Source organism: Triticum urartu, chromosome 5A (genome assembly GCF_056163025.1).
Source record: "Triticum urartu cultivar PI428250 chromosome 5A, HENAU_Tu73, whole genome shotgun sequence".
NCBI lineage: Eukaryota > Viridiplantae > Streptophyta > Magnoliopsida > Poales > Poaceae > Triticum > Triticum urartu.
The window spans coordinates 487393167-487399887 of record NC_141877.1 but is presented as its reverse complement, the minus strand read 5'-3'; positions in this window follow the sequence as shown (position 1 = coordinate 487399887).

Sequence of the window (6721 nt, the reverse complement as noted above, 5' to 3'; positions counted from 1 at the left end):
TACACCTGGTCTAGCGAGAAAGACTCACCCACTCTGGAGCGCATTGATCGGGCACTCTGTACCTCCAGTTGGGCGATGGGGCACCCCAACTACTTCATGCGATGCCTCTCCTCCATGGTGTTGGATCACGCCCCACTCCTAATCAACTGCACCCCGCGTACTCCAGGGCCTCGCGGGTTTCATTTCGAGAAGTTCTGGCCAAAAATTGATGGCTTTCATGAGACTATGGCTGACGCTTGGAACTCTTGCCCTGCGGACGATGACCCGTTCAGATGCATCTTTGCCCGTCTCAAGTTCACTGCCAAGCGCTTGCACAGCTGGAGCGTGTGCCGCATCGGGCATGTGGCTCTGCAGCTTTCCGTTGCCCGCGAGCTTATTTCCAGGCTCGATGCTGCCCAAGATTTCCGCCCTCTTTTGCTACACGAGGCCTGGTTCCGGCGCCGACTGAAGGTTGCATATCTGGGCCTCGCTTCGCTGGATCGTTCCATTGCTCGCCAGTGGGCCCATTGCTCCTGGCTCCAGGTCGGGGAGCCAATACTTCCTTCTTGCGTGTTCGGGCGGCACAGAGAAAGCAACGCACTAGAATCACTTCCCTTCAGGTGGAAAGCGCTGAAATTTCGGATCAGGCAGCCATGGCTGATTCCATCCACGAGTTCTTCACTAGGGCGCTGGGTACCCCTGACCATAGGGCTTTCTCCATAAACCTTGACGCCCTCGATCAGCGCTCATTCGATCTTTCCGCCCTCGACATGCCGTTCTCTGAGGACGAGATATGGGCTGCGATCAAATCTCTATCGTCTGGCAAGGCCCCTGGCCCGGATGGGTATTCTTCAGAGTTTCTTTGCTCATGCTGGGACATCATCAAGCACGACATTTGTGCAGTCTTCCACAAGCTCTACTCCCTCAACGGTTGTGGCTTCCAAAAGCTCAATGAGGCCTTCATTACTCTGCTCCCTAAGCGGCCCGATGCGGCGTCCATTGCCGACTACCGTCCCATCAGCCTCATTCACCTCATTGCCAAGCTGGTGGCGAAGGTCTTATCTCTGTGCCTAGCACCACGACTTTACGAGATGGTTTCGGCAAACCAGAGTGCATTCATTGTTGGGCGATGCATACATGACATTTTTTTGCTCGTCTAGCAAATGGCCCGACGCCTCCATAACCTCAAGCTTGCTCGCGTGATGCTCAAGCTCGACATCGCGTGCGCCTTCGACTCTGTTTCCTGGCCCTTCCTCCTGGACATATTGCGCCACCTCGGGTTCGGACCACGCTGGAGGGAGTGGGTCTCCATCCTACTTTGCACGGCAAGTACGCGGGTGCTGCTCAACGGCTGTCCTGGGCCGCCTGTCACTCACCGCAAGGGGCTCCGGTAGGGCGACCCGGTTTCTCCCATGTTATTTGTCCTGGTCATTGATGTCCTCAGCCGACTCCTTCAGCGTGTCATCGCTGCGGGCATCCTCATGCGGCTTACTCCGCGCCACATGGCCTCTAGCATCTCCCTGTATGCTGACGATGTGGTCATATCACCCCACAGTGTATGAGCTGGCAGTGGTGCGCGAGCTCCTTCGGGTCTATGGTGTCGCCTCTGGTCTGCACACCAATTTTGCCAAGTGTTCGGCCACACCCATTCATTGCTCTGCAGATGATCGCAGCGCAATCGTCGGTGGCCTGGAGTGCCCGATCATGGATTTCCCAACCAAGTATCTTAGACTTCCCCTCTCCATCAGGAAGATCTCTTCCTCCGCGCTGCAACCATTCATTGACAAGCTCGAGTGGAAACTTTCGGCGTGGTGGGGATCCATGCTTTCGAGGGGCGAGAGACTTGCCCTGGCCCGGCATGTTCTGGGTGCCATGCCACTTCATATTCTCATGGCGATGGCTATTACCCCTCCCATCTTGAAGCATCTCAATCACCTCGTACGCTCCTTTCTCTGGCGTGGGAGGAAACAGGCCAATGGTGGCCATTGCCTTGTAAATTGGGCTACTGGATGTCGTCCGATCTCTCTTGGCGGCCTGGGCATCCCGGACTTTCAGCGGGCCGGCATCGCCTTGCAGTCCAGATGGCTGTGGATCCAATCCACCAACCCCTCGTGTCGATGGCATCACCTCCATATGCCCAGTAGCCCCGAGGTTCAGGCTATTTTCAGGGCCTCCACGTCCTGGACCCCTGGTGCTGGCCGTTCTTGCAAGTTTTGGGTGGATCACTGGCTCTACGGCAACTCTATTTAGGAGACCGCACCGCTGATATTCCAGAAGGTACCGAGGCTCTGCCGTAAACTCACCTCCGTTCGTGATGCCTTGCTAGACCGATCTTGGGCGCGGCAAATTTTGGGCTCTCTTGGGCCAGCGGCTCTATTGCAGTACGTTCAGCTATGGCGTCGCCTACGGCATATTGCGCTCTCTGAGACGCCCGACCTCATCAGATAGAGATGGACCTCGACAAGGATCTACTCGGCGAGTTCCTGCTATCAAGCTCTGTTCCATGGATCCATCGAAGCACCCCACTGGCAGCTCACGTGGAGGCCATGGGCGCCTCTCCGGGTGAAGATCTTCTTCTGGCTCGCTCTTAGGGATCGCTGCTGGACTGCGCAGCGTCTTGCCCGGCATGGCCTGCCGCACGATTCGACCTGTCCCTTATGCGACCAGGAGCCGGAGACGATGTCTCACCTGCTCTCGGGTTGCCCCTTTTCCCGACAGGTTTGGCACGAGATCTTGAGCTGGTGTCGGCTTCCAGTCTCCATTCCCTCTGTGGACGTCCCATTCCTCGACTGGCTCGCTGCGTCCACGGCAAACTCCCCGCTCTGCCTGCGTCGAGGCTTCACTTCGCTAGTCCTGCTCACTACCTGGTGGATTTGGAAGCAGCGCAACTCCTGTGTCTTCCACAACGACAGGGCATCCGTCCCGCACCTCACGATGACAATCAAGGACGAGGCTCGTGCATGGACACGAGCAGGCGCCAAAGGAATATGCACCATCTTGCCACAGACGTAGTGTCTAGGACCTGGGGTGCGTACCCCCCCTTTTTCTGATTGTACGCCCCACCTCCTGACTCATGCCGCCATGTGTGTTCATGCTTGTCAGAGGTGTTATTCTGTACTTGTTGTTTGCTACTTCTTATACCTATCAATGCAATGATACACAAGTCTTTTGCGTATTCGCGAAAAAATATTCTTTCTGAAACTCTTCTAATAATGTTGGCCTCAACATCAGACAAGCCAGCTATCCGAGTTTTGCACTTCCGTAGAAGGGAAAACCATGGTACATCCGTCAGGCAACAACAGCAGTACAACTACAATTACAAAGTAATGCATCTAAATAATATACTTCCAATCCCTTGGTGCCCCAGATCCATAAACAAAATTGAAGGGTGGATGCGAGGCTAATTAAAGAATGAGCAGTGAGCCCCTACCTTGGTTACCGTCGGCTGAAGGTCTGAACAGGTCAACAACATTGTGTTGTTTGTCAGGAACGGCTGTGGCAGCACCTTCAGGAGGCCAACAGTGCCATGGAAGGTTGAGGACGGGCATGTTAGAGAGAGAGGAGGCTCCAGTCGGGTGCAGGTAGGAGGATCCACTTGCGCTGGAGGTGGTGTCGCCGACGGGGGCCCGGGAGTCATTGCGCATGGAGGTGGCCCAAGTTGGGCATGCCTAAGCTGCAGGGTATCGGCGGGGTCTGACGCGTGTCCTGGTACTTTCATCGTGGATCCGGGTCCTTGCCCGGTGTCGCACCATCGAGGCTGAAAAGAAAGCAACTCCATGGTTCAATTTCAACAATAATTCTGGTGGAACCAACCAAAATCAATCTCACTCCAATGGAGCTCCCTTGGCAGGTAGAGACAGAGACACGGGAGGTAAAAGGACTGCTGCTCCAGGGGAGTCGTCTCGACGAACAAAACGGATGCCGAGGAAGATGCAGAGATCGGCTCCCAACCGTCGGGGAGAAATTGATGTTCTTTTTTCTGGCGGAGATGGTGGTCGATCGGTTTATTTTTCTTTCGGGGAACAGAAGGGTCCGTGGCTTTTATTACGACAAGAAATGGAGAGACGGCTGGTCGTTCGGTATATGCTCGTTGTCACTGTTAATGGAACGCACTGAGGTGACGACGTGGCATGCGTTATGCATGTGCAGAATTGCTGATCTGAGTGGGCCGGTGACATGGAGATTGCATGTTGAGAGAGCATTGACGTGGCATCGATGTTGATGTGGACAGTGCGCATGTAGAGAGAATTGCTATAGTGGGGAGCAACTTCTTAAGAATGATAGATTTGGAGGTTTTTTCACCTATTTGTTCTATATGAAAAGGCAGTGGTCCTACCGGTTTCTCGAAAAAATGTGTGAAGTCTCGTTGTCTCCGATTTCGACCTTTCCTCGACTCACCTGCACCGTCGACATTGTGACAACGCACGTCGTCTCCAACTTCGACTCCATACACCGACAATAGTCAAGGAAATGGGCACGAATCATTTTGTTGGATGGTTAGGAGGACAGTGGTATTCCCAGGCCACCAAGGTTCAAATCCTGGTGCTCGCATTTATCCTGAGTTTATTTCAGGATTTCTGGCAAGGAGACATTCCTATCGACTACGAGGCACCTACGATGACTTCGTAAAATCTCAAGACAATATGCCGGCTCAGTCTTTCGGAGGTGCTCATAGGGGTAGGGTGTGCGTTCATAGGGGTGAGTGTATGCGTGTATATACGATGCTTGCGTCTGTATTGTGTTAAAAAGGAAATGGGCCCGGTCCAAAACTAGAGGGGTATGCTATTTGGCAGTTATTCTTCACAATGGGCAAAGAATAGGAGTCAGAAACCCAAACTAGGCTTAGATAAGGCCCAACGAGTGTCTGGCAGGTTTCCTCTCTGACCCCGTCTTCCTCAGGGTTGTGAAGTTATCTGCTCATAGCCATAGCCATAGCCCCGGGAGAATATCCGGTACACCCAACCCCTAGGGTGCTCCCGGTGCTCCAAACTCCGTAGCACATTCTTAAATGTTCGAAAAATTCTGAAAAAAATCGAGCACCTCTCGTTCAGACACTACTACACATCTTTGTGTGTGCCCCTACATCTATGTCTTCGACACTACTACTTATGCCATTTATGTGCTACAAATGGATCCTACCGACAGGATGATAATTCTCATGGTGGCAAAAAAGCAAGATATCTGTGTCCGGAGCTTCCAGAGGTATGTTCTGATAATGGGAAGCTTCTATTGCGAGTGAAAATATCAGCAGAATAGCTAACGAAATAATTACGAATATATTTTTCACCTCTCGATCTCCTGAGGTCCCAGTGCATTAGTAGCTTTGCTTTGTTCTGTTGCAATTTACAACCAACTCCCCGGCAGAAAACTGTTTGACATCTCGAAATTTGGATCCCTAGTTATCATTTGTTTCCCTTATGTGCCTTCTGTTTCATTTGCCGTGATTGCTGTAGTTTAGATCCACTCTTCTTCTGTTTATGATAAGTACAACCCTTGGAAGGTTTGGTGGCCTCTTCCACATCTAGCTTATGGTCTTAGGCTCCTGCTTCATCCTCATCTCGCTTATGCCAAGCCTTTTCAGCATAAAAAAACAGCATTTAGAGAGCAAGTAGTTCCTTTGTACTTTAGACTCTCCGAGTCAAATGTTTGAATTTCTCCACTTTTGCATGCAGGAAATCTGGCATCACACACAAGCCCTAGTGCCAATGCGAGACGCGGCCAGGGCTGCCTGTGTGTCTCGTTCCTTTTTGAACTCCTGGAGATGCCATCATCATCTCACCTTCACCAATGAAACAATGTGGTCAAAAGAAACTTTATTGAAGGGAACAACTGACCCGAATTATAGAAGAAACAGAAGAGAGTATAACAACAATATTGACCGTATTCTGGCAAATCATAGAGACGTCGGTGTGAAGACATTCGGGTTTGTATTTTATGGTAGTTACTGTAGAAGTGCATGCTCTAGCCAATGCAACCAAAAGACCAATCTGATGGAAGAGACTAGGCAGCACATTATATGTCAACACCCACCCCTCACATGTGGCTCCCTCAGGCCTAAACGTGGACCGAAAGTGGGCTGCAATTTAATTGCGTCAGCCGGGTCTTGAACACAAGACCTCTTGGCTCTGATACCATGTAGAAGTGCATGCTCTAGCCAGTACAACCAAAAGACCAATCTGATGGAAGAGACTAGACTGCACATTATACGACAACACTTACAATACCAAATTTTATAATCGTCTCAATAATTGGCTTCAGATTGCTATTACACCAGTGATGGAAAAACTTACCCTTACATCGGAGAAGGCAAAGTATGAGTTCCCTTGTTAACTTTTATCTGATAGAAGTGGAAACACGATACGGCATCTCGACCTTGCTAATTGTATCTTGCATCCCACAGTTAACCTTAATTTGAGATGCCTGACAGTATTGGATTTGTACGAAGTGCCTATCACAGGGGGTGAGTTAGCGATCCTTCTTTCCAAATCATTTGCTCTGGAAAAATTGACACTCCTACATTGTCATGATATACGCCGATGATGTGGTCTTATTCATCAAGCCAAACTACACGGATCTGTCATTTGTTCAAGAGACTCTCAAAATATTCGGAGAGGCATCAGGGCTCAAGGTGAACTATGCTAAGTCGTCTGCCATTCTTATCAGAGGGGAAGAAGGGGATGAGGAGATGGTCCGGAACATGGTGCCCTGGCAGATTGAAAAGTTCCCATGCAGATACTTAGGC